This window comes from Scyliorhinus canicula, chromosome 9 (genome assembly GCF_902713615.1).
Source record: "Scyliorhinus canicula chromosome 9, sScyCan1.1, whole genome shotgun sequence".
In the NCBI taxonomy this organism is placed as follows: domain Eukaryota; kingdom Metazoa; phylum Chordata; class Chondrichthyes; order Carcharhiniformes; family Scyliorhinidae; genus Scyliorhinus; species Scyliorhinus canicula.
Window position 1 is genome coordinate 157,271,053 of NC_052154.1, and position 27,557 is coordinate 157,298,609.

The 27,557-nt window shown below is 50.4% G+C and overlaps 1 long non-coding RNA gene across 1 annotated transcript; it reads right to left on the reverse strand.

The window, feature by feature from the left end:
• Positions 1 to 373: 373 nt before the first annotated feature.
• LOC119971015 lies at positions 374 to 14,821 on the reverse strand. The gene is made up of 3 exons (XR_005461720.1): positions 14,484 to 14,821; positions 3,634 to 3,814; positions 374 to 625 (listed from the first exon to the last, which is right to left on the reverse strand). It is a non-coding gene; the product is annotated as an uncharacterized LOC119971015 (long non-coding RNA).
• Positions 14,822 to 27,557: the final 12,736 nt, after the last annotated feature.

The following is a 27,557-nucleotide window of genomic DNA, read 5'->3' on the forward strand; positions in this document are numbered from 1 at the left end:
TGATAGGGAGATGTAATTACAGTGTTACATACTGGGCAGTAGTCATTACAATTGTGGGCATTAGAACATGTACTGGGAAAGTTAATTGGGAATGTTCAGAGGCATCAGGAATAATAATTGGTGTGTGTTTGGTTAAGTGGAAAACAGGCGCAGATTGCTGGGTGTGTGCATGTTCTAGGCGACCAGAAAGGTCCTCAATGATTTGAGGAATCTCTGTTGATGTTAAATCAAGTGGAATCTGAAAATAAGTGTTCCTTCTGCAAAATATATGAAAAATACTCCCAGACATGAACCTCGACTAGTTACCATCCCATGGTCACTATTATAATGTTCTAAATTCGGTGCTTGCTGCAAATCAGAAACAGAATAAATATTGCGAGGAATAGTTCCATTTTTATTTTGTTGCTTGAATTCAGTAAGAAGAAAAAAATTCCTGGTGTACAGAAGTTTCCATCTAAATCGAAGAGAATTAGCAATCCTGAACAAGATTTCCGGAGTGATTGGCGATTGATAGATTGGGAGGTAGTGGGACAGCATTCGGTTTCATATCTTCAATCATCATGTGCAAAAGTGGTCGAGAAATGCACCAGTCAGACAATCAATTTCTCTCAGTTGCATCTCTGATCTGTGTAGAAATGAAGAAAATGTTTTTCGAGTTATCCCCTCAGTGACAGCAATGAATATAGAAGCAGACGTAGCCCAGCGATATCAGTGTTCATTCACGCAGACATGGGGAGAACATGCAGATTCCGCACGGACAGTGACCCAGCAGGGAATTGAACCTGGGACCCTGGAGCTGTGAATCCACAGTGCTATCCACTTGTGCTACCGTGCTGCCCTGTGAGGCCTCGGGGAGCGGAGAATCCAGCCCAATATTTTTGATACATATAAGGTTCTTAGGGGGTTAGACAGGGTAAATGTTAGGAGGATGTTTCCACTCATGGGAGAGTGTAGGATTAGTGGGCATAGTTGCAGAATTAGGAGGTGCTCATTTCGGACAGGTTTGAGGGAGAATCTCTTTTCTCAAAAAGTGGTGAATCTTTGAAATTCTTCACCGCAAGAACTGAGGAGGACGAATTCTTGAACATTTTCAAGGCTGAGATCAACAGATTTTCAATCAGTAGGGGAATTATGGGTACGGAGATAAGGCAGGAAAGTGAACTTAGTGAGTGTTTTATCAGTCATGATCTTATTCAATGGCGGAGCAGGACTGAAGGGCTGAATGGCCCACTCCTGGTATTATTTGTTATGATCTTATGGGAGGTAATTTCTGGGTTTGAGACCTCTGGGAATGGCGCATGAGGAGAGTGTAAGTTGGAAGAGGGTTGGAAGATGTGGGAATAGCAGTGGTGATTGAGTGTTGGAACCAGTGGGAGGTGAATGGTGGGTTTTAGCAGTGGCTGGATTAGGGAGCATTGCACAAGAGACTGTGTGCATGTCTTGACTGTCAAAAGGGGACAATGATACATGGGGCAATTGGTACATATATCTGAGATTACGGAACTGAGGGCACAACATTTTACAATTTATTTAAATGTGTTGGATAAAGGGACTCAAGGTACGGTGGCTAAATCTGCTGATGACATAAAGATGGGAGGGCAACTGAATGGTGAAGAGGATATAAAGGAGGCTACAAAGGGATGTAAATAGGTTACGTGAGTGGGCAAAGATCTGGCAAATGAAGAATAATGTGGAAAAATACAGAATTTTCCATTTTGGAAGGAAGAATAAAAAAAAGCAGCATATTATCTAAATGATAAGAGATTGCAGAGTTCAGAGGTGCTGAGGGACCTGGATCTCCAAGTACATGAGCTGCAAAGGTTAGTTTGCAGGTCCTGCAAGTAATTTGGAAATCTAATAGAATGATATTGCTTATTGCAAAGGGAGTTGAACACAAAAGGTTTGAATACGAAATCTTCAGTTATACACGACATTAGTGAGACCACATCTGGACTACCACGTACTTCATAACCATGGGCGAATGTAAACGAGATGGAGACAGTTTCCCAGACTAATACCTTGAATGGGAGGACTGTTGTATGAGGAAACGTTAACAGGTTAGATTTGTAGAGGCTGGATTTTAGAGGAGTAAGAAGCAACTGGATTGAAACATATAGACCGGGATTCTCTGGCCCCGCGCCCGGTCGGGGAATCCCCGGGGGATGCAGAAAGCGTAACCCGTCGCCCCGACGCCAGCTTCCCGATTCTCCCCTGCCGATTCTCGGGCGCCCCCGGGATTCCCGCCGCGCTGGTCGAGGGCTGTTCAAAGCAGCCCCCCCACCCCCCCCCCCCCCCCAGCGATTCTCCGGGCCCCCAATGGGCCGGGTGGCCAATGTGTTGGGCCTAGTCCCGCCGACGTGGGTTACTCAGGTCGCATACGGCGGAACCTGGAAGGTGAGTACACGGGGGCCATCCTGTGAGGGGGGGGGGGGGAGAAACGACCCCAGGCGGGGACCTCACGGTGGCCTGGCCCATGATCGAGACCTACCGATTGGCGGGCGGGCTGATTCTGTGGGGGCCTACTTCGCGCCAGGCCCCTGTAGGGCGCCGCGATATTGCCCAGGGACCAGCACGGAAAATGGAACCCCCACGCATTTGCGGAAATATGCTAGCTGTTCCGCGCACGCGCGCAGGCCACTCCTCGCTGGCTAGAGGTGCAGGGACCGCTCCGGCGCCAATCTAGCCCCCTAGGAAGGGGAACATTCCCCATTAACGGGGATCATTGACGCCAGAGTGGTTGGCACCGCTTTTCACGCTGGCGTGGGGACATAGCCCCATTATTAGAGAATCCAGCCCATAATATCCTGAGGGTGGATGTGGAGAGGATGTTTCCTCTAAATTCCCCAAAAACTGAGAGTCACAGGGTGCGATTTAACCAAACTGAATTGAAGAGCTTGTCGTATGTGGAACGGTTGAGGACTCTGGGCCTATACTCGTTGGAGTTTAGAAGGATGAGGGGGGGATCTTATTGAAACTTACAGGATACTGCGAGGCCTGGATAGAGTGGATGTGAAGAGGATGTTTCCACTTGCAGGAAAAACTAGAAGCAGAAGACACAATCTCAGACAAAAGGGACGATCCTTTAAAACAGAGATGAGGAGGAATTTCTTCAGCCAGAGGGTGGTTAATCGGTGGAACACATTGCCGCAGAAGGCTGTGGAGGCCAGATCACTGAGTGTCTTTAAGACCGAGATGGATGGGTTCTTGATCAATAAGGGGATCAGGGGTTATGGGGAGAAGGCAGGAGAATGGGGATGAAAAAATATCAGCCATGATTGAATGGCGGAACAGACTCGATAGGTCGAGTGGCCTAATTCTGCTCCTATGTCTTATGGTCTTATATGCTTATCTAGTTTCCCCTTAAATAATTCCAAACTATTAGCTTTCATCACTCCCTGTGGTGGTGAGTTCCACATGTGATTGCTATTTGCACAAGAAGAAAGTATACAGTGGGGTTCCCCAGGAGATAATGTTCGGGCCCTCGATATATATAAATGACTTTGGTGTGCAGGATACAATTTCAAAATTTGCAGAAGACACAAAACTTGTAACTGTGAACTCAGTGGAGGATAGTGAGAGGGACGACCTGTGATGGAAGGAACTGCTTCTTTCAGTACTTTCCACTTCACTTACCCGCAGTGTGAAACCTGCATCCAAATGGGCTCAAGTCCCCGCATTGGGTGCAGAACTGGTAGGTCCCCTCGATCGACTTTCGATCTGGTCAATGCGGTCATTTATAACCGCCCTGGCAGCTGCTATCCGTCGTAGCTTGCTCAGTTCACTGGTGATGAGTGAATCGCTATGTTTCTTGTCCCTGCCAGGAAAAGAAAAGTTAGTTCAGTAACCAGCGCCACAATCCGTTTATTGCATTTCCGCCTGTCGTCGATGGAACAGATGACGAGGTGATAAATAATTGGGTGGGATTTTCAGGCCATTGGCTGGGGGTGGCATCTTGCGTTCCCACCAATGCGACCCTCCCCCATCTGCCACCCCCCCCCCCCCCCCCCCCCCCACCACCACCGCTGCAGGTTTCCCGGTGGCGCATGATGGATTCAATGGGAAATCCCATTAACAGCGGAGGGACCAGGTGTGGAATTCTCGTCGCATTCTTGTCGAGAGGGCTAGACTACAAGACCAGGAATGTACTTCTGAGGCTGTATAAGGCTCTGGTCAGACCCCATTTGGAGTATCGTGAGCAGTTTTGGGCCCCGTATCTGAGGAGGGATGTGCTGGCCTTGGAAAGTGTCCAGAGAAGGTTCACAAGAATGATCCCTGGAAGGAAGAGCTTGTCGTATGAGGAACGGTTGATGACTGTACTCGGAGTTTAGAAGAATGAGGGGTATTTTATAAAAACTTACAGGACACTGCATGGCCTGGATAGAGTGGATGTGGAAATCCACTCTATCCAGAAATGGCAGATGGAGTTCAATCCAGGAAAATGCGAGGTGATGTATTTTGGAAGATCAAATTCAAGAGCGGACTATATGGTCAATGGAACGGTCTTGGGGATAATTGATGTGCAGAGAGATCTGGGAGTTCAGGTCCATTGTACCCTGAAAGTGGCAACGCAGGTTGATAGAGTGGTCAAGAAGGCATACAGCATGCTTGCCTTCATCGGACGGGGTATTGAGTACAAGAGTTGGCAGGTCATGTTACAGTTGTATAGGACTTTGGTTCGGCCACATTTGGAATACTGCGTGCAGTTCTGGTCGCCACATTACCAGAAGGATGTGGATGCTTTGGAGAGGGTGCAGAGGAGGTTCACCGGGATGTTGCCTGGTATGGAGGGTGCTAGCTGTGAAGAAAGGTTGAGTAGATTAGGATTGTTTCGTTGGAAAGACGGAGGTTGAGGGGGGACCTGATTGAGGTCTACAAAATTATGTGAGGTATGGACAGAGTGGATAGCAACAAGCTTTTCCCATGAGTGGGGGTGTCAGTTACAAGGGGTCACGATTTCAAGGTGAGAGGGGGAAAGTTTAAGGGAGATGTGCGTGGAAAGTTTTTATGCAGAGGGTGTTGGGTGCCTGGAACGCTTTACCAGCGGAGGTGGTAGAGGCGGGCACGATAGCTTCATTTAAGAGGCATCTAGACAGGTATATGAACGGGCGGGAACAGAGGGAAGTAGACCGTGGAAAATAGGAGACAGGTTTAGATAAAGGATCTGGATCGGCGCAGGCTGGGAGGGCCGAAGGGTCTGTTCCTGTGCTGTAATTTTCTTTGTTCTTGATATTTCCACTTGTTGGAAAAACTATCTCAGACTTGTAGGAGGACACAATCTCAGATTAAAGGGTCAAATATTTAAAACAGAGATGAGGAGGAATTTCTTCAGAGGGAGGTGAATCTGTGGAACACTTTGCCGCTGAAGGCCGTGGAGGTCAATTCACGGAGTGTCTTCAAGACAGAGATAGATGGGTTCTTGATCAATAAGGGGGTTGGGGGTTATGGGGAGAAGGCAGGAGAATTGGGATGAGAAACATGATTGAATGGCGGGGCAGACACAATGGCCGAATGGCCAATTTCTGTCTTTATGTCATACGAGGGGAGACTAAGTCGGTTCGGATTATATTAATTGGAGTTCAGAAGAGTGAGAGGGGATCTCATAGACACTTGCAAAATTCTAACAGGATAGATTCAGAAAGAGTGTTCCCGATGGTGGGGGAATCCAGGACTAGGGGTCATAGTTTGAGGACTGAAGCCTCTTAGGACTGAGGTGGGGAAAACTTTCTTCACCCAGAGAGTGGTGAATCTGTGGAATTCACTACCACAGAAAGTACTTCAGGCCAAAACATTGTGTAATTCCAAGAAGGAATTAGATATAGCTCTTGGGACTAAAGGGATCAAGGGATATGGGGGAAGGTGGGATTAGGGTATTGAACTTGATAATCAGCCATGATCATAATGAATGGTGGAGCAGGTTCGAAGGGCCGAATGGCCCCCTCCTGCTTCTATTTTCTATGTTTCCATAGTCTTATGGTCTAAATCCTCTGGTCCCGGCCATCATGGATACTATGATTAAACAATTAGAAAAGACAAAGTTAGAAGTTGCTGAATCAATAGGTTTTTATGCAATTCAGGAAGAGCGTGGAAACAATCACCCAGACCAGGAGTTTCACAAACATCCGCTGTTGTCAAAAACATTATTGCCAATGAGCACTGATGGAGGTTTAGAGTGACTCATGTGAGATTGATGGTTACCATAGAAACATATCCTCACCCTTTAATCTTTGCTTCCAGTAAAACAATAAAGCAAACAAAGAGATTTTATGCAGGAGTTATGACAATGGGGAGTATAACAGGTGGAAACAAAGTTAGAGTGTCCGGTGCAGACACAGCAAAATTAATTCTGACAAATCTTGTGCCCCCCAATAGAGGGAGCTGGAGCTTCACACAAACACATGATCCAGCTCACTCTCCCAGCCAGGCATTGCCAATCTTCAAAGATTAACCTCTCGATTGATGGTGGGAAATAAAAGAAAGGCTTGGAATTATATGGAGCCTCTCACAGCCTCAGTGCACTTTACAGACAGCTTATCATTGGTGGGGCGGGATTATCCGACCCCCCGCTGGGTCGGAGAATCGCCGTCGGGTGGCGTAAATCCCGCCCCGCCGCTGCCCGCGATATTCTCCGCCCCCCCCCCCCAAAAAAAGTCCCCTCGACGTGAATCGTGCCGCGCGCCTCGCAGAATGGCAAGGACCGACGCAATGGGCCCCGGGGCCGCCCCAATACTCCGGGCCGGATGGGCCGACGTCCCACCGACGTGACCACGGGTCACGACGGCGTAAATCAAACCACCTATTTAACGCCGTCAACGAGTCGTGCTGGTTGACGCTGGCCGGCGCAGAGGTGGGGTCGGTGTGGGGCGTCCGCCGGAGAGGGGACGGGGTGGGGGGGGGGTGGGGGGCGCTGGGCAGGGGGGGTCTGGGGACGGGGAAGAGCTGAGGAGGGCAGAGGGGTTGGGGAACGGTTGGGGAGGTTGCTTGCCGGGGAGGAGAGGGGAGGGGGGGAGGCTGTGGCCGGGGAGGAGAGGGGAGGGGAGGAGAGGGGAGGGGGGGAGGCTGAGGGGAGGGGGGGGAAGGCTGCGGCCGGGGAGGAGAGGGGAGGGGAGGGGAGGGAGGCTGCGTGCCGGGGAGGGGAGGGGGAGGCTGCGTGCCGGGGAGGAGGGGGGGGGGTGTTGGGGAGGAGAGGGGAGGGGAGGGGGAGGCTGAGGGGAGGGGGAGGCTCCGTGCTGGGGAGGAGAGGGGAGGGAGGCTGCGTGCCGGGGAGGGGAGGGGGAGGCTGCGTGCCGGGGAGGAGGGGGGGGGGGTGTAGGGGAGGGGAGGGGGAGGCTGCGTGCCGGGGAGGGGAGGGGGAGGCTCCGTGCTGGGGAGGAGAGGGGAGGGAGGCTGCGTGCCGGGGAGGAGAGGGGAGGGGAGGGGAGGGGGAGGCTGCGTGCCGGGGAGGAGGGGAGGGGGGTTGGGGAGGAGAGGGGAGGGTGATGGGGAGGTCGTGTGTCGGAGAGGGGTGTTGGTTTGGGGACGGTGCTTGCCGGGGAGGGGGGGTGTTCACCTGGCCAGGTGCCAGCTGGCAACAGCCACGACCATGCAGCCCATGGCACCTGGCCACGGGAGGGGGAGGGGGGGGGGGGGTGGGGGAGGCTATGGGCAATGATGACATGTCATATATCCCCCCTCACCCCCACCCCTGTAGGCCGTTATGTTTGGTCATCACCCAGCAAGCCGCACTTCTACATGTTGCCCTGGGGGAGCTGGGGCAGGATGCCGCAGGGAGGCAGGTGGCAGCCGCCCAGGCTGAAGGGCCGCCCCTCACAACAGGACGAGGAGGAGAAGGAGGTGTGGTGGTGCCACGGCAACGGAGACGTGTGTACTGGCCCCGCTCGTCCTACCAGGACATCACGGACCGGGCTTGCGGGAGGAGACTCTGAATGAGCCAGGAAACTGTCGCCCATATTTGCCATCTCATGGCACATCTGGCACCGCGTGGCACTGGGAGAGGACACCCAGCCAGTGCGGAGGTGGGGGTCGACGTGGGGCGTCCGTTGGAGAGGGGACGGATGGGCCACAGTTTGGTGGGGGGCGGGGGGAGGGTCGCAGGAGCCATTGGAGTGTGCGTCAAGGTTATGGTGGCCCTGAACTTTTATGCCACGGGGTCATTCCAGTCGCCAAGTGGGGACCTGTCCAGCATCTCACAGGCGTCAGTGCGATGGTGCATCCAGGCAATGACTGACTCCCTGTGTGCCATTGTGGACCGCAATATTCAGTTCCCTCTGGACCGTGCCCACCAGGATGCCCGGGCAGCGGGATTCGTTGCCGTGACCAGGATGCCCATGGTCCAGGGGGCGATCGATGGGATGTACGTCACCGTGTGGCCACCTGCAGACAACAGGGCAATGTTCACCAATAGGAAGGGGACGTATTCCATGAACGTGCAGGTGGTCTGTGACCACCGCATGAGGATCCTGCACGTCTGCACCCGATACCCGGGCAGTGTACATCACTCATTCATATTGGCACAATCTTTCATCCCCACCATGTTCGAGGAACCCCCCCCCCCCCCCGGCGACCGGGGTTACCCATTGCGGTTGTGGCTGATGACGCCTATACGGAGGCCACAGACTGACGTGGAGAACCGCTACAACAATGCCCATTCAGCGACCAGGGGTGTGTCAGACAGGCGCTTGGGCTGCTGAAGATGCACGTCAGGTGCCTGGCCTGCTCTGGATGGGGACTCCAGTACCCGTCAGATAGGGTCGGCCGCATTGTTGTGGTCTGCTAGGTCCTGCACAACATAGTCCAGCAGAGGGGCGATGTGCTGCAGGGAGTGGAGGGGGAAGTGGAAGGGCACAGTTCACACATGTGCCCTAGCCCCTATAACTAATCTGTGCCCTGCATCCGTGACAACTTACTCAGTGTCTAACTTTCTGACCTTACGGGCCCGATGACTACATCTAGGTGGTTCCCCAGACGGTACAGCAGAACTGGAGGAGGACTCCTGTGATTCCTGCCCTGTGACTAGGGACCCCTTTGGCGCCGTTTCCTGGGGCAGCCCGGTCTAGATGGGCCAGGCTGCAGCTCGGGTGACTGGGATGGCAAGCTGCCAGCCTGACCTGCCCGTTACCTACCAGATGTACCTGGGACAGAAGGGGAGGAGTCCGAGGTGTTGCGGTGTTCCTGGACCGCCCCTGCAGGGGGACCTCCTCCTCCCTTGGGGTGCCCAACGGCCCCTGAGCCTCTATGTGGGTCAGGGAATCAAACGGACTGAGCATCCGATGCCCCCCCCCCCCCCCCCAAGGCCTGCCCTGGTATCAACAAGGGTCTGAGCTCAGGGAGTTGACCATCCCTGTCTGTGTCTGGGCGACGCTGGCCAGCACCTGGGCAATGGCGCCAATACCCTCAGCGATGGTCTGCTGGGACTGGGCGATGGCCTGCTGGGACTGGGCCATTGCCTGCTGGGACTGGGCCATGGCCTGCTGAGACTGGGCCATGGCCTGCTGGGACTGGGCCATGGCCTCCTGAGACTGGGCCATTGCCTGCTGGGACTGGGCCATTGCCTGCTGGGACTGGGCCTTGGCCTGCTGAGACTAGGCCATTGCCTGCTGAGACTGCGCCATGGCCTGCTGAGACTGGGCCATGGCCTGCTGAGACTGCGCCATGGCCTGCTGAGACTGGGCCATGGCCTGCTGAGACTGGGCCATTGCCTGCTGAAACTGGGCCATTGCCTGCTGAGACTGCGCCATGGCCTGCTGAGACTGGGCCATTGCCTGCTGGGACTGGGCCATGGCTTGCTGGGACTGGGCCACGGCCTGCTGAGACTGGGCCACGGCATTGAACGCCTCTGCGATCTGCTGCTGGCTCTGGCTCATGGCTTCCTGTGAGAGGGCAGCCATGACCTGGGCCATGGACACCGCCTGTACGGAAAGCCCCAGGCATTGCATACTGCGACCCATGTCTGACGCCGTCGCACCCATTGCCTCCACCATGGACACCACCCGTCGGTTTTGGCCTGGGTGGCACGCATGATCGGCACCACTACCTGCTCCTGGACATGAGTGGACTCCTCCACCTGCGCCTGCAGCTGCTGCAAGCCGGCCTTCACCTCCTTCGATCGTCCCTTGGTCCGTGCCTGCATTGGGTCGATGGGTGGGTGTAGTAACTCCAGGAACCCGGGACCCATCTGGGCGGCAGATGATTGCCTGAGCCGGGCTGCCCTCCGACCGCCCGGCCCCTCGGCTGCTCCTGCCTCCACCTGCTGTACCGGGACGGCTGTGTTGTGCGCACCAGTTAGTGTCCCCGCTGCATCATCGCTAAAGGGCCCAACTGTGGTGAGTGTCTCTGCTGAGGGTGGAGGACATACCAGTAGCGTAGTGCCGTGCTCCTCATCCAACCCGAAATCCGGGGACCCCTGGAGTGGTGATTCCTGTCAATCCGTCCCCTGTGCGTGGGTGTCGTGTGCATCAGTGTCCTGGGCGTCTGTGTCCTGGGTGTCAGTGACCTGGGCGTCAGTGTCCTGTGTGTCAGTGTCCTGGGTGTCTGTGTCCTGGGTGTCAGTGACCTGGGCGCCAGTGTCCTGGGCGTCAGTGTCCTGGGCGTCAGTGTCCTGGACGTCAGTGTCCTGGGCGTCCGTGTCCTGGGCGTCCGTGTCCTGGGCGTCCGTGTCCTGGGTGTCAGTGTCCTGGGCGTCAGTGTCCTGGGCGTCAGTGTCCTGGGCGTCAGTGTCCTGGGCGTCAGTGTCCTGGGCGTCAGTGTCCTGGGTGCAGTGTCCTGGGCGTCAGTGTCCTGGGCGTCAGTGTCCTGGGCGTCAGTGTCCTGGGCGTCAGTGTCCTGGGCGTCAGTGTCCTGGGCGTCAGTTTCCTGGGCGTCAGTGTCCTGGGCGTCAGTGTCCTGGGCGTCAGTGTCCTGGGCGTCGGTGTCCTGGGCGTCGGTGTCCTGGGCGTCGGTGTCCTGGGCGTCGGTGTCCTGGGCGTCGGTGTCCTGGGCGTCGGTGTCCTGGGCGTCGGTGTCCTGGGCGTCGGTTTCCTGGGCGTCGGTGTCCTGGGCGTCGGTGTCCTGGGCGTCGGTGTCCTGGGCGTCGGTGTCCTGGGCGTCGGTGTCCTGGGCGTCGGTGTCCTGGGCGTCGGTGTCCTGGGCGTCGGTGTCCTGGGCGTCGGTGTCCTGGGCGTCGGTGTCCTGGGCGTCAGTGTCCTGGATGTCAGTGTCCTGGATGTCAGTGTCCTGGGTGCTTGTGTCACGTGCATCAGTGTCCTGGGCCAACTGTGACGGGGGCCTGTTGCTGTGGCTGCCCTCCACGTCGCTGCGTGTGTCCCGCCGGCGTTGCTGCACTCGCACTAGATGGGGGCGGCATCCGGCTGGTGCTCCAGGTGTGTCCCGGGCTTGTGGGCACCTGGGCACGTCCTGGGGGTGTCATATGCCTGATGGGCCAGGTCTGTACATGTCTTGTGGCCACCCTGGCACGTCCTGGGGGTGGTCCGCATCTGAGGGGATGGGTGGGTCGACGTTTGGTCCTGCAATACACAATACAGCATGCATGGTTAGACATACAGACAGAATAGGGAGAAGGGCGGATATGGGGGAAGGGGGACATGGGAAAGAGGGGGTCTGGAGGAAGGGGTATATGGGGGAAGGGGGGATATGGGGAAAGGGGGAATATGGGGGAAGGGGGGATATCGGGTAAGGGGGAATATGGGGGAAGGGGGAATATGGGGGATGGAGGGATGGGGAAAGGGGGTTATGGGGAAGGGGGAATATGGGGGAAGAGGTATATGGGGGATGGAGGGATGGGGAAAGGGTTATGGGGAAGGGGGGATATGGGGGAAGAGGGGATATGGGAAAGGGGAAATGGGGATATGGGGGAAGGGGGTATATGTGGAAGGGGTATATGGGGAAGGGGATATATGGGGAAGGGGATATGGGGAAAGGGGGATATGTGGGAAGGGGATTGGGGGAAGGGGATTGGGGGAAGGGGATATGGGGAAGGGGGTATATGGGGAAGAGGGTATATGGGGAAGGGGGGCATATGGGGAAGGGGGATATGGGGGAAAGGAGATATGGGGGAAGGGGGTATATGGGGAAGGGGGTATATGGGGGAAGGGGATAAGGGGAAAGGGTGGATATGGGGGAAGGGGGTTATTGGGGAAAGGGGGGCAGGCAGTGGGAGGTTTCACTTGGTGATGCGCCCCCCACCTCTGCATCCACAACCTGCTGGTCCTCGGGTCCGCCTGCAAGTTCCAGAGCCCTCTCCTCATGAATGGTGAGTGGTCGTGGTCCGGGTGGACGCCCGTCCGGTCCTCTCACGCTCCCGGTTGTTGTGAGCGTGCCTCTTCCACGGGGGGCGGGAGGGTGGCAGGGATTAAGGGCAACAGTGTTCGGTAGACAAAAACATGCGGACCAGCGGTTGTATGTATGTGGGCAGAGGTTCACAACCCATCCTGCCAATTCCGCCTGCATTGGTGGGTGCAGCCGTGTCAGTTGCACCTGGGGGTATGCCGCCCTCAGAGGTGGGTGGGGTGGGTACTCACCCTGGCTGCCCTGACTAGGTCATTGACCTTCTTGTGGCACTGAACGCCTGTCCTTGCTGTTACAGCCACAGCGCTGACAGCCTCTGCCACCTCCCTCCACAGGCGCCGGCTGCGGCCGTGTCCTGGGTACAGGGCCTCCCTCCTCTGCTCCACTGCGTCCAGGAGAACCTCCATGTCCCGCTCCTGGAACCTCGCCGCTGCGTGGCAGGCTGCCTTTTTGCCGGGTCTCCGGGGGGGTGGGCGTCTTTTGTGCTGTGATGCCACGCGGCGTCAATGACGGCACGCGCGACAGTGTCGGGTTACACCATCGCAAATGGCGTCACGCCGCTGCTAGCCCATTCCCGGCCGGAGAATTTGCGACGTTCCAGGGGGGCCCGACGCTGGAGGGTTTCGCGCCCTTTTTGGCGTCGGCGTCGGGCCATCGCGCCGATTCCCGGAGAATCCCGTCTGTGGGTATGGGAAGCGTACTCTCCAGAGAGAGAAAATGGGTAAGGCAATTCCTGAAGAGGGGCAATTAAGATTCATGAGGATGACACCAGAACAGGAAGGACTGAACAGATTGGGGGTGTTATTTGTAGAAAAGAACAGAATGAGCTGAAAGGTTTTGAAGATTATGAAAGGGGTTTGTTAGGGTTAAATACCGAAAAGATGTTTCCACTTCTGGAGGAGATCAGAACCTAGAAATATGTGGGGCTGGACTCTTCATCGGCAGAATCCTCTGTTGCGCCGGCACGCATTCGAGCCCGTGGAGTGGGAGTGCCCACAATGGGACAACCCTATTGGGTGGCTGCTGGGACGGAGAATCCCGCTGCCGGCGGGGGGGGGATGGAGAATCCTGCCTATGATAATCACTAATTAATCCCATAGGATGTCCAGGAAAAACTACTCAGCGAGTGATGAAAATGTGGAATTTGCTACCATGGGGAGTGGTGAAGATGAATAGCACAGTTACATTTCAGCAAAAGCTGGATAAGGTTATGGGGAAAAAGTAAGTGAAAGATTATTCTGATAAGGTGAGATGAAAAAGAATGAAAATAGGTTCATGTTGAGAATGAATATCGACACAGTTTCGTTGGACCGAATTCTGTAATTGCAATTCTTCTACAAAGTACAGTGACTGTTGTAATGTTGGAAACGCAGCAGCCAATTTGTGCTCAGCAAACTACAACAAATAGCAATGCAAAACAAGACCATAAATTGATTCTTTTAATTTTCCATGAGTGATAAATGGTACCCAGGAAGCATGTTGTTTGAGGATTAGCACGGGACCTTTTCCATCGCACTCTGAAGGCAGACAATGCATGGGTTCCTCTAAATGATGGTCCCTCTGACAGCACACCCTCCACGCTATATTGTGAGTCCCTGCATTGAGTGGGACTTAACCCTTGCTTTACTGACTCCCGGTGACAAAGTGCTACTGAATGTGCCACACCTTACATAATGTCCAAAGCACAATCAAAGAGTTCAAATGTAGCCAGTGATGAGAAACTGACACACTCGGAATAGCAATCTCTGATTATTAGAACAGAACAGAACATACAGTGCAGAAGGAGGCCATTTGGCCCATCGAGTCTGCACCGACCCACTTAAGCCATCACTTCCACCCTGTCCCTGTAACCCAATAACCCCTCCTCAATTTTTTTGGTCACTCAGGGCAATTTATCATGGCCAATCCACCTAACCTGCACGTCTTTGGACTGTGGGAGGAAACCGGAGCATCCGGAGAAAACCCACGCAGACGGGGTGGCCCAGCAGGGAATGGAACCTGGGACCCTGACGCTGTGAAGCCACAGTGCTAATCACTTGTGCAACCGTGCTGCCTATTAGTTAGTTAGTTTTGCATTACAGTCTTTTCACCTTCTCATGTGTGTGAACTTGATGCCTTATTCAGTCAGTAATATTTAGTATCATCATAAACTGTGGATGCATCACAGGTAAGAATCAAGCCTGTCTCCAAAAGTCCCATATTACCTCTCCAGTGATTGGAAGTCTTCAGCTGATACTAGGGCAATGAGTATTCCAATGCAGAGTACAGCTTGGATAGTAAAGCTGACCATCTTCCTTCATAAAGAACAATAAATAAATAACAACATGTGAGTCTGACAAACATTCCAAATGTAGAGATCAGGCTCTCTCCCTCCCTCTCTCCTGATGGATAATCAAATCACACAGATATTGAACTGCTCACTCTGGGACATCAGGAGGGTCATGGCACGGTTTGTTCATCCCATTTGCTTTTGTAATCTGTGATATATGTGATAGTTCACACTCTCCTGTAATCATTGCACTGATATCTCATACTGTCCTGTAATCACTGACCGGGTATCACACTCTCTCCTGTAATAACTGTCCTGATATCGCACACTCTCCTGTAATCACTGTCCTGATATCGCATACTCTCCTGTAATCACTATCCTGATATCGCACACTCTCCTGTAATCACTGTCCTGATATCGCACACTCTCCTGTAATCACTGTCCTGATATCGCACACTGTCCTGTAATCACTGCCCTGGTATCACACTCTCTCCTGTAATCACTGTCCTGATATCACACTCTCTCCTGTAATCACTGACCTGATATCACACACTCTCCTGCAATCACTGACCTGGTATCACACTCTCCTGCAATCACTGCCCTGATATCACACTCTCTCCTGCAATCAGTGACCTGACATCACACTCTCTCCTCTAATCACTGCCCTGATATCACACACTCTCCTGCAATCACTGACCTGATATTACACTCTTCTCTAATCACTATCCTGATATCACACACTCTCCTGCAATCACTGCCCTGGTATCACACCCTTACCTGTAATTACCAAAGAGAAGGATTTGGTGGATAATGAGTATGATGAAGGGTGTGTAGATAGTTTGGGTCACATTGAGATCAAAAAGGAGGAGGTGTTGGGTGTCTTGGGAAACATTAAGGTAGAAAGGCCCAGTAACTGCTTAGATATACCCCAGTATACTGAGGGTCCTCCCTTAGTATTCTGGGGTATATCTAAGCAGTTACTGGGCCTTTCTACCTTAATGTTTCCCAAGACACCCAACATCTCCTCCTTTTTGATCTCAATGTGACCAGTTGCTGGGCCCTTGGCAGAGATCTTTGTATCCTCACTGGTTACAAGTGAGATCCCAGAGGATTAGACGTTAGCCAATGTTGTTCCTTTGTTTAAGAAGGGTGGGAAGGATAATCCAAAAAAATTAAAGACTGGTGACCCTTACATCAGATGGCAGGGAAATTATTGGAGAGGATTCTTCGAGATAAGATTTACTCCCATTCAGAAGCAAGTGGACATATTAGCGAGAGGCTGCATGGTTTTATGAAGAGGAGGTTGGGTCTCATTAACATGTTTGAGTTTTTTGAGGAAGTGACGAAGGTGTTTGATGAAGGTTGGGCAGTGGATGTTATCTACATGGACTTCAAAAGGCCTTTGAAAAGGTCCCTCATGGCAGACTGGTACAGAAGGTGAAGTCGCACAGGATCAGAGGTGAGCTGGCAGGATAGATACAGAACTGGCTCGGTCATAGAAGACAGAGGGTAGCAGTGGAAGGGTGCTTTTCTGAATGGAAGTCTGTGACTAGTGGTGTTCCGCAGGGATCAATGCTGGGACCTTTGCTGTTTGTAGTATATGTAAATGATGTGGAGGAAAATGTAACTGGTCTGATTAGTAAGTTTGCGGATGACACAAAGTTTGGTGGAATTGCGGATAGCGATGGGGACCGACAGAGGATACAGCAGGATAGAGATTGGTTAGAGACTTGGGCGGAGAGATGGCAGATGGAGTTTAATCCAGACAAATGTGAGGTATGCATTTTTGAAGGTCAAATACGGGTGGGAAATATCGAGTAAATGGCAGAATCCTTAAGATTTTTGACAGGCAAAGGGATCTGGGTGTACAGGCCCACAGGCCAATGAAAGTGGCAAGCAGGTACAGAAGGTAGTCAAGAAGGTACATGGCATACAAAGAACAATGCATCACAGGAACAGGCCCTTCGGCCCTCCAAGCCTGCGCTGACCATGGTACCTGCCTAAAATAAAACCGTATGCATTTACGGAGTCCGTATCCTTCCATTCTCACCCTATTCATATATTTGTCCAGTTGACCCTTAAATGCCGCAATCGTACCTGCTCCCACCATCTCCCCAGGCAGCACATTCCATATATTTACCACCCTCTGTGTAAAAAACTTGCCTCGCACATCTGTTCTAAACTTTTCCCCACACAGTTTAAACCTATGTCCCCTAGTACTTGACTCTCCTACCCTAGGAAAGAGCATCTATCCACACTGTCCATGCCACTCATAATCTTGTAGACCTCTATCATGTCACCTCTCAACCTCCGTTGTTCCAGTGAGAACAGACCGAGTTTATTTAACCTCTCCTCAGAGCTAATGCCCTCCATACCAGGCAACAGCCTAGTAAATCGCTTCTGTACCCTCTTCAAAGCATCCACATCCTTCTGGTAGTGTGGCAGCATGCTTGCCTTCATTGGCCCGGGGTTTGAGTGTGAAAATTGGCAAGTCATGCTGCAGCTGTCCAGAACCTTAGTTAGGCCACATTTGTAATATGGTGTTCGATTCTGGTCGTCACACTACCAGAAGTATATGGAGGCTTTGGAGAGGGTGCAGAAGAGGGTTAACAGGATGTTGCCTGGGAGGGAGGGCATTAACAATGAGGAGAAGTTGGAGAAACTCATTTTTTTCTCACTGGAAACGCGAAGGTTAAGGGTCGACCTGATAAAGGTTTACAATATTATGAGGGGCATGGACAGAGTGGATAGTTAGAGGCTTTTTCCCAGGGTGGAAGAGTCAATTACTAGGGGACGTATAGATGCGAGGGGCAAAGTTTAGAGGAGATGTGCGAGGGAAGTATTTTTACACAGAGGGTAATGGGTACCTGAAACCCACTGCCAGAGGAGGTGGTTGCAGCAGGTAGTATAGTGAAGTTTAAGGGGCATCTTAACAAATACACGAATATGATGGGAATAGAGAGATATGGGCCCCGGAAGTGTAAAAAGTTTTAGGTTAGGCGGGCAGCATGGTCGGCGCAGGTTTGGAGGGATGAAGGGCCTGTACATGTGCTGTACTTTTCTTTGTTCTTGTTCTTAATATTGCTTAATACAGCTTGAAAACTGGCATCCAAGTTAACTGTCCTCAGACTGTGCAAACTGCAAATCACTATCCAATCTGTAAGTTAGTGTCAACTGGGAAGAAGACCCATTTCACCTGTGATGCTATCAAATAACCATGTCTCACTGGGTTTGATTCTGACCTTGGGTGACTGCCGATGTGGAGTATGTGTGGGTTCCTTTGGGTGCTCCGCTTTCCTCCCACAATCCAATGATATGCAACTTAGGTGCATTGGCGATACGAAATTGCCCCAAAGTGTCCAGGTATGTGCGGGTCAGGTTACGGGGATAGGGCAGGGTGAGCGGGGGAGTGAGCATGGGTAGAGTGCTCTTTCAGAGGGTTGGTGCACGCTCGATGGGCCAAATGGCCTCCTTATTCAGTGTTGGGATTCTATGATTCTCCAATTTGATGACCATATGGTCTGACAAGAATGGCCATGAAACTATATGTGATTCTACAATGTCCTCTCTCTGTGGCTTTAGTGCGTTTCCACTGCCCTTCTTGATACTAACTTTAAATTTCCTGACATTAACTCCTTTCCTCAAAGAGCCAACCTTGGCCCCTTTGTACTTGCAAACTACTGTCCTATCATCAAAGAGCCTTGTACGTGTGGTCACTTCCCAAACCTATGCCCATCTTCCCCAGGACTCCATATTTGAAACCTTCTGATCAGGTTTCCATTTCTGTCACAGTACCAAATCAGTTCTTATCAAAGTCACAAATGACATGCTATGTGACAGTGATAAAAGTAAGCTTTCCCTCCTCATCCCTCTAGACCTGCCTGCAGCCTTTAACATAGTTGACCACACCATCGTCCTCCAACGTCTCTGTACTATCATCTAGCTGGTTGGGACTGTACTAACTTTGTTCCATTCTTTCCTATCCAATTATAGCCATAGATTCACTTGCAATGGCTTCCTTTCCTGCTCCCACAGCATTACCTCTGGCGGTCCCCAATGTTCCATCCTTGGTCCCTTCCTACCTTTTAGCCACATGCTACCCCACGGTAACATGCTGCAAAAGCACAGCATTAGTTTTTGCACGTGTACAATGAGACCCAGCTCTCCCTCACCACCACCTCTCTCAACACACCCACTGTTGACAAATTGTCAGTCTTCATCTCAAATCCAGAGCTGCATGAGTAGAAATTCCCTCAAACTAAATACAGGGAGGGATGAAGCCATTGTCTTCATTTTCCACTCCAACCTGGCCATCAACTCCATCACTCACACTGTTAGCTGCCTGAGTTTCAACCAGACCGTTCACAACCCTGTGTTTGATATTTGTCATTTTCGACACTGAGATGAGCTACTGATCACACATCCACACCAACGCTAAGACCACCTACTTCCACTTCTGTGACACTGCTGACTTTATCCCGGCTTCAGTTCATCTGCCGCTAAAGCCCTCACCATGCCTTGATTCCCTCAACTTGATTATTCCTTGAACCTTGGGCCAGCATACCACTTTCTGCCCTCTGTAAACTTGAGGGTCTAAAATCACTGTTTCCCTTGTCCTTACTTCCACCATGAGCCATTCCACAATCCCACACAATCTTTAACTTCCTTGTAATTATGCCCCATTCTAGATTTCCGAGTGGAAAAGCATCCTCACATCACGTACCTTTTCAAACCCTTCAGAATCTCTATGTTTCAATAAGATAACCAACCAATCCCCTTAGCCCAATCACCTGCTCAGTCCATTCATTCCAGGGACTAGCCTAATTAAACTTCCCTAAACTGCACCCAATGCATGTTTGTCCACCTTGAGTAAGAAATCCAACACAATGTTAGACTCTTAAAGAAGCAGTCTCATTTCCCTCTAAAATCTCGACCCCTTACCAAGTATCAATGACACTAAACAATCTTTGGATACAATTTCCACTTTATGTGGGAAAACATTATTAACAGACTCAGCAATAATATATGCTTACAACTCCAGTTGCTTCGTGAGACCCGTGTGCAGGAGCTCGTTCGCAGGTAACCGACAGAGTCACGTTGCTTGATTGTGGTAACAATCTGTGGCTTCTGGTTTTATACCCTTTCGGGTCATGGTTCCTTGACAAATAAGGTAATACCTTGAATCGTGTCATCCAATTGTGTTTCAGTGCCTTGTCAATCCCGAAATATCTATGCAACATTATCTGCATGTGGTCATTTTCTGTTCTCAGCTGGGGATGTCTCTAGGTGTAAACCAGTGATGAATGTAATATCTGCATCTTGATAAGGCAGGAAGGAACCATTTGTTCACATATATCCAGAGAGGCCATTGTCTACGTGATCGGCTGGAGACAAAGTGTCTGGTGGTGGGCCACAGCCCCAGGGACATGTTCTTGGCACGTCTGTCTGTGTGTGTATTCCCGTTCAGTTGAAACTATCTTTAGTTTTAAAAAGGTCAAGATCAGTGTTTTTCAAACCTTTTTCCCAGGACACACTTTGACCAACCAACTGACATTCGGGACCCATGCCTGCCGACCTTCGGGACTCATGACGGCCGACCTTCGGGACACATGCCGGCCAACCTTCGCGACCCACGAAAGCCAACCTTCGCGATCCACGCCAGCCAACCTTCGCAACACACCATTTTTACTTACATTTACTGTGACAAGTGACCCTGCTTGGTCCTCACAATCTCACTCGAATCAAGATCACAGGAGGAGAGGGCAATACGTATATCAGGTGCAAAGTTCAGCCAGTTCCATTGTGCTATCTTCAGCTTTGTGAGGACAGAGATTCCAACCTTGCACTTGTCGGTCGCTGTGAAGAACAAAAGCAACAAAATGCTTGTTTTACTCAGCACTGGATAGTCCTCGAAGATGCTACTCCAGAATGCTGACTGCCTCATAGACTTGTGCCGCGCTTTTAATGTGCTGTCACAGGTGAGGTGTAGCAGTTTTGCCTCATTTGGAGTCAGCTGTAAGTTAATAATTGATTCTGGAGTCTCAAACTCAAAAGGAGTTTTAACCCACCTCTTCTCTCTCAAAATCTCAAGCTTATCTGGAAAGTAGCGACAAAACCTGTCGATCAGCGCAGCCAGATGCGACTGAAAAAGGCTTGCCAGTCTATTGACAGTTCCCTTACTAACATTGTTGTCTTCAATGTGTTGTAGCAGTGTGGGGGGCACATAGTAGTTTTGGCTTTGTACTCACTCTTGTCAAGCTTTCAGTGACTTTTGGAAAGCATCTATTTCTTCACAGTGCAAAAAGCAATCATCGTCCTTCCCTTGCAATTTGAGGTTCAGTTCATTTAGAATTGAAAATATGTCTGCAAGGTAAGGTATAGTTAACCTACAACTCTCATTGGCCATTACGTCCTTGCATATATCACACATGGGCTTTGCATCCTGATTTATGTTGGCAAAATGTTTTAAAAGCCTCAAGAAATCAGCTTTATACTGTTTTGTTGCCGATTTCAGTTTCTTCTTAAAGGATTGTTCACCAGAGGCCCTGGAGCTCTGTATACAACTCACACCAGCACTGCTTTTCATAGAATTTACAGTGCAGAAGGAGGCCATTCGGCCCATCGAGTCTGCACTGGCTGTTGGAACGAGCACCCTACCCAAGGTCAACACCTCCACCCCATCCCCATAACCCAGCAACTCCACCCAACACTAAGGGCAATTTTGGACACTAAGGAAAATTTATCATGGCCAATCCACCTAACCTGCACATCTTTGTGACTGTGGGAGGAAACCGGATCATCCGGAGGAAACCCATGCACACACGGGGAGGATGTGCAGACTGCGCACAGACAGTGACTCTGGTTTCCTCCCACAGGCCAAAGAAGTGCAGGCTAGGCGGATTGGCCATGATAAATTGCCCTAAGTGACCCAAAAGATTAGGAGGGGTCATTCGATTACGGTGATAGGGTGGAAGTGAAAGTTTAAGTGGGTCGGTGCAGACTCGATGCGCTGAATGGCCTCCTTCTGCACTGTATGTTCTATGTTCCTTCCAGTTCAAAATTAACAAGTCATGTCATCTCTTTTTATTCTGTGGCCTGAGAAGTACACAAGATTCTTATTTCCACAGCATTTTAAGAGTCCGTATTAATAATCAAGTGTTAATAATATGTTCATAATTATAAAAGTTATGAACATTTGTGTTTCAAATTACGTTTCCAGCCTTTCTAAAATATCTATTAATGAATTGCTTATTCTTTAATTGTCTCACTTAACTAATCTGGCTGATTTTCAATGATACTGGTTTAGTTATTATCAATTAAGGCAGAATATGCTTAAGAACATATTAATTCAATGGTGAGGGAGGATATAATGAGGGGAAAGCATCTCGGGAGACCATATGGATGGAACTGAGGAACACAAAAGGATCTAAAGCTGTAATGGGTGTTGTGTGAATTGAACCCCCGGTAGCATTTCTGAAGTGCTAGATTGTACAAAAGCAGAAATTAGGCAAGTATGTAGCAAAGGCAAAGTAGCTTTAATGTGGAATTTCAACGTACGCGTAGATTGGGAGAGTCAGACAAGCCAGAGTCAGAAAGGTAGTGAATTTCTGGAATGTGTCCGGGATAGTTTCCTGCAGCAATGTGTCCTAGATGCACCAAGGGGACAAGCAATATTAGATTTAGTTATGAGTAATAAGCCGACTTAAATTAGTAGCCTAACTGTGCGCAAACACTCATCAAATAGTGATCACAACATGATCTAATTCAGTTTAGCATTTGAAAGCGAAAAGCACGTTTCACATACTAGAATTTTAGACTTGTGTCAGGCTGATCAGTGGGAAATATTTAAAGAAACATTTAACGTGAGACAGAGTGAGTATATACTCCTGAGAGGAAAAGGCTCCACTTCACAGAAAAAAACAGCCATGGACAACGAAAGAGGTTAGGGACAGCATAAAACTAAAAGAAAGGGCTTATAAAAAGGCAAGACACTGCACAGATCCGGACAAATGAGATGGGTACAAGGACCAGCAAAGGGTCACAAAAGAGCCACCAAAAGGATTACGAAAATAAACTTTCAAGGGATATCAAGCTCAATAAAAAGGAATGTTGTAAGCTATATAAGGGAAAAGCGGGTGGTGAAGAGCAATGTAGGCCCAATAAAAGCTGAAAATTGAGATGTTGTCAGTGATAATGGGGAAATGGACGACATGTTGAACAATTACAGTAGAAAAATAGGATAACTTGCTGGAAGCCGCAAAAAAATTAATAGTCGATAGAGGACAGGGACTTAATACAATTAATCGAAGCACAGCACCTATAACTAGGAAATTAATGGAACTAAAGAGTGACAAATCCTCAGGACAGCCAACAGTCTTTCATCCCATTAGTTACATTTGTTTTCTTCGTACTTTTTCTCTCTTGTTGAGTGATTGTTTCAAGTTCCTCCCTCTCTTTTGCCCCTTGTTCTTTTTCTATTATTATCGGGATACATTTTGTGTCCTCTACCAAGGAGACAGAGACAAAATATTTGTTCAAAGCCTCTACCAATTCCTTGTTTCCCATTATTAGTTCCCCAGTCCCATTCATGAAGGGGCTAATACTCACTTTAGCTACTCTCTTTCTTTTTATTGGTTTGTAGAAGTTCTTTGTATCGGTTTTTGTTAGTTTATTATTTTATTTTAATTTCTGTTTATTATTTTCGTCATTTTTTGCTGGCTCCTAATTGCCTTTATTTATGTTTGAGACACTAGTTTCAAAGAAAAGTTTCTTATTATCAAACTGAATGTGAATTTCTATCATAGAATCACTACAGTGCAGAAAGAGGCCATTCGGCTCATCAAGAATACACTGGCCCTACCCAGACCCATGCCCCTCCCTATCCTCATAACTCAGTAACCCCATCTAACCTTTTGGTCACTGAGAGGCAATTTAGCATGCCTAATCCACCTAATCTCAGATCTTCAGACTGCGCAAGGAAACTGGAGCACCCAAAGGAAACCCACGCAGACACAGGAAGAACGTTTCAATTCCAAATCGACAGTGGCCCATTGCTGGAATTGGACCGGGGTCCCTAGCGCTGTGAGGCAGCAGTGCTAACCACTGTGCCACCCTATGAACACTCTTGCCATGAGGATCTTTCACTATGTGATCATTAATTAGCCCCGGTTCATTGCACATTATCAGATTCTACTATAGCTGTTCCCTGCTTGGTTCCAGAATGTATTGTTCCAGGAAACTGTCTTGAATACACTCCATGATCCCATCATCAAGGCTACATTACAACATTTGATTCATGTAATCTGTATGAAAATCAAAATTGCCCAGTTATCGCAGTACCCTTTCATACAAGATCCATTGTTTCTTCATTTATACTTTGTTTAACAATGTAGCTATTCTCATGAGTCCTATAAACTGTTTCCACTAGTCATTTATTTCCCTTGCGATTTATTGTTTCCACTCAAAACTGATTCTCCATCTTGAACTTCATTTCTCACTTTTGTACTGATCTAATTCGTTATTAACAGAGCTAACCCATCTCCTTTTCACTTCCTCCTCTCTTTCCAAAATGTCACATACTCTTGAGTATTCAGTTCCTAGCCTTGGTCTCCTTGCAACCATGAGACTGGAATGGCTATCACATCACATCCGTTTATTTCAGTTTGTGCTAGCAATTCATCCATCTTATTACAAATGTTGCATGCATTCAGGTAAAGAGCCTTTTTTACCATTTTTTCCTTCGCATTTTTATGTTTATATGCTCTGTGTCTTCCTATCATACTCTGATTATCATCCCCTATATCACCATCCTGCACAATTGTCTTGTCCTTCTTTGTTACCTTTCAAATTTTCCTTCTTGTGATTTTACCAGATCATGCTAGGATTTTTTAAATGTACAGTTAAGGCACCCTTCATCACCAGTTGATCATGGGAGGAGATTGTGACTGTGTCCCAGAGCCGAGGGTGGATAGATTGAGCCCCAGGGCGACGGGTAGGGTATGAATGGCAAGGGGACTGAGTGGGTTTATGGAGAGGATGGGTGTGGTGGATCCATGGCACTTTCAGACCCCAGGAGGAAGGGAGTATTCCTTCTTTTCACACATCTATAAGGTGTACTCAAGGATTGATTACTTTGTAGTGAGTCTGGAGATTTCGGTTGGGGTGGAGGGGGCAGACTATACGGGGATAGTTATCTCGGACCATGCACCGCACCGGCTGGAAATTCGGTTTAAATCAGGATGAGAGCAGAGACTGGGGTGGAGGTTTGATTTGGGGATGTTGGGGGACGGAGGTTTTTGTGATAAGCAGCGGGCAGCGAATCAGAATGGGGAGGTGTCGGCGGCCATTTTTTGGGAAGACTGAAGGCAGTGGTCCAGGGGGAATTATTTTGTTTAAGGCTCGTGCAGATAGCGAAAGGAGGGAGGAACATGACCGTCTAGTGAGCGAGATAGTGGAGATGGACAGGGAATATTCGAGGGGTCCCACCGTGGAGGGATTGGCAAGGAAGAAAATGTTGGAGGGGCAGTTTGACTGGTTGACAACAGGGAGGGCGGTAGGGCAACTGTGTAGGGCAAGAGGGGTGCAATATGAGCCGCATGCTGGCACACCAGCTGCGGAGGCAGGCCGTGTCCAGGGCAATTTTGAAGATACGGACTGGGGCTGGGGATGTGGTGTCGGAGCCGGGGAAGATAAACAAGTCATTTAGGAATACTACCTAGGACTGTACGAGGCGGACCTGGGGAGAGGAGGAGGGGGACATGGGGCGGTTTCTGGACAAGCTGGAATTTCCCAAGGTGGAGGAAGCACAGAGGCAGGCGTTGGAGAAGTCTCTGAGGCTGAGGGAGGTGCTGGATAGTATCAGGGGTATGAAGTCGGGGAAGGCCCCTGGGCCGGATGGGTACCCGGCAGAATTTTATAACGAATTTACGGTGGATCTGGCACCACATCTGTTGGGGGCATTTAATGAAGCACTGGAGAAGGGGGTGTTGCCGGAGACGATGACGCAGGCAGTAATCACGCTAATCTCGATAAAGGCGAAGGACCCGGTGGAATGTGGGTCATATAGGGCCATATCACTGTTGAACACGGATGTGAAAGTATTGGCTTTGTTGTTGATGGGGAGGATAGAGGATTGTGTCTCGGGGGTGGTTGCAGAAGATCAAACAGGCTTCGTGAAGGGCAGGCAGCTCGCGAGTAATATAAGACAGCTGTTTGAATGTGGTGATGAATCCATCGGGGGCTCTGATACCGGAGTTGGCGGTGTCCATGGATGCGGAGAAGGCATCTGATCAGGTGGCGTGGCGGTACTTGTTCAGGGTTTTGGGAAGCTTTGGGTTTGCACCAAGATTTATGGCATGAGTTCGGTTGCTGCATGTGGCACCAAGAATCATGGGTTTGAGCCGGGGGGAATGGATAGTTTATACAGGAGGTGGAGGGAAGTGGGGCTGTTCAAGGTGAGGGATCTGTATTTAGTGGAAGTGTTCGCCAGTCTGGAGGAGCTATGGGAGAGGGTAGAGCTGCCAAGGGGTAGTGAGTTTGGGTATCTGCAGGTTAGGGACTTTGCACAAAAGGTCTGGAAGGGGTTCCCTAGGTTGCCGGGATACACCCTGCTGGAGCGACTGCTGCTTGCGGATGTGGAAAGGGAGGAAAGAATTGGGGATATATACAAGTGGCTGGGGGAGCAAGGAGGCGAGCGGGTGGTGAAAGTGAAGGAGAAATCGGAAGCGGAGTTGGGAGGGGAGATCAATTAGGGAATATGGAGTGAGGCACTGCGTAGGGTAAACGGGACCTCCTCCTGTGCAAGGATGAGTCTGATACAGTTTAAGGTGGTGCACAGGGGGCATATGACTCAGGCGATAATGAGTGGGGTCTTTCAGGGGGCAGCAGATGAGTGTGAGAGGTGTGGGTGGGGGCCAGCGAATCACGTGCACATGTTTTGTAGTTGCGAAAAATTAGCAAGATTCTGGGCGGGAGTGTTTGTGGTCTTAGCTAGGGTACAGTAAGAAGTCTTACAACACCAGGTTAAAGTGCAACAGATTTGTTTCAAACACTAGCTTTCGGAGCACTGCTCCTTCCTCAGGTGAATAAAGAGGTAGGTTCCAGAAACATATATATAGACAAAGTCAAAGATGCCAGACAATGCTAAGAATGCCAGCATTTGAAGGTAATTAAATCTTTACAGATCCAGAGATGGGTAACCCCAGGTTAAAGAGGTGTGAATCGTCTCAAGCCAGGACAGTTGGTAGGATTTCGCAAGCCCAGACCAGGTGGTGAGGGGTGAATGTAATGCGACATAAATCCCAGGTCCCGGTTGAGGCCGCACTCATGTGTGCGGAACGTGGCTATATGTTTCTGCTCAGTGATTCTGCATTGTCGCGCGTCCTGAAGGCCGCCTTGGAGAACGCTTAACTGGAGATCAGAGGCTGAATGCCCTTGACTGCTGAAGTTTTCCCCGACTGGAAGGGAACATTCCTGCCTGGTGATTGTCGCGCGATGTCCGTTCATTTGTTGTTGCAGCGTCTGCATGGTCTCGCCAATGTACCACGCTTCGGGACATCCCTCAGAGCTTCCACTGTGTCGAATCCAACAGAAGAAACAGCGGAACGGTAGCATGGTGGTTAGCATAATTGCTTCACAGCTCCAGGGTCCCAGGTTCGATTCCCGGCTAGGGTCACTGTCTGTGCGGAGTCTGCACATCCTCCCCGTGTGTGCGTGGGTTTCCTCCGGGTGCTCCGGTTTCCTCCCACAGTCCAAAGATGTGCAGTCAGGTGGATTGGCCATGATAAATTGCCCTTAATGTCCAAAATTGCCCTTAGTGTTGGGTGGGGTTACTGGGTTATGGGGATAGGGTGGAGGTGTTGACCTTGAGTAGGGTGCTCTTTCCAAGAGCCGGTGCAGACTTGATGGGCCGAATGGCTTCCTTCTGCACTGTAAATTCTATGATTCTTGGAACAGGCAGCTTAAAGCTATCTGTTTTGGAATATGGAGCATCCTGCGCAAATGGGGATGA